General features: G+C 31.2%; 1 pseudogene; it reads left to right on the plus strand.

Annotated features, from left to right (window-relative positions):
* The window catches only part of LOC127646988 (trinucleotide repeat-containing gene 6C protein-like), a 551,486-nt pseudogene that overhangs the window by 449,328 nt on the left and 101,191 nt on the right, over positions 1 to 967 (plus strand).

Here is a 967-nt window from a genome sequence, read left to right on the forward strand (position 1 = left end):
ATTGATTGTCACGGAACATATGGGATATAATTAATAAATAAGTTATTCCTGTTGCTCATGGAATACCTGATCTACACTTAAACATGACTCCAATAAGAGTTTCAGTTACATTTAATAAATGTTAAAACTTTGCAGACATACAGTGAATATGTTTTCTATTGATATAATACCATTTATAATCTATACACTGAAAAAAGAAATGTGCTGCACGGCTGCACATGAATCAAAAATCATTAACATATTTTTTCCTTTTTTTTAGCTGGTAAATTCTTTGTCAGAAAACACAATTTGTTCACGTAATTTAAACATAATGGATTAATGTTATTTTGAAATTACCAAATTAAGTAGACTTTAAATTTATTTTGTGTATTTAACATGATTCTTTTCTTCAGTTTGACATATTTTTGTTTCTCATTAATGCTTAATGTTGTAATGTTATGCTAGTTTGTTAATTTCAAAATGTATTTGGATATAATAGCATGCTAAATGCTAAGTAGAAATTGCTCCTTTATTAAAGCAACATACAGCATGTTTTACTTTAAGTGTGCACGTCCTCAATCTAAGCAAAAGCTCCACGTTTCACCTCAATGTTAACCCACTGTCACAGAATCGGTTCTCTATCACAAAATAACAGTAAACAATTTTAAGTCTTTCCCTTTTTTCATCTTGCCAAAAATGCATAAAATAACATTTAATTTTAAAGGTTTTATTCTCTGCATCAAGTTCCATGCAAAGCATACTGGGAACTTCATCTGCCAACAGTGCAGCTTGTTCTGGCAGCGTTTGATAGCATCACTCATTTTAGGTGAGCGTTTGTAACATCCTAAGAAAAATACTGTAAGTGGCCATACTGCTACACTACTGTCCCTGGCCAGTTTCAGTTATGCTAACAAAAACCCTTCATGTAGTCCCAGCACAAATGGATTAAGTAAACTTCCAATCAAAAAAATTAAGAATTGTGTTGCAT

Source organism: Xyrauchen texanus, chromosome 7 (genome assembly GCF_025860055.1).
Source record: "Xyrauchen texanus isolate HMW12.3.18 chromosome 7, RBS_HiC_50CHRs, whole genome shotgun sequence".
Lineage (NCBI taxonomy): Eukaryota > Metazoa > Chordata > Actinopteri > Cypriniformes > Catostomidae > Xyrauchen > Xyrauchen texanus.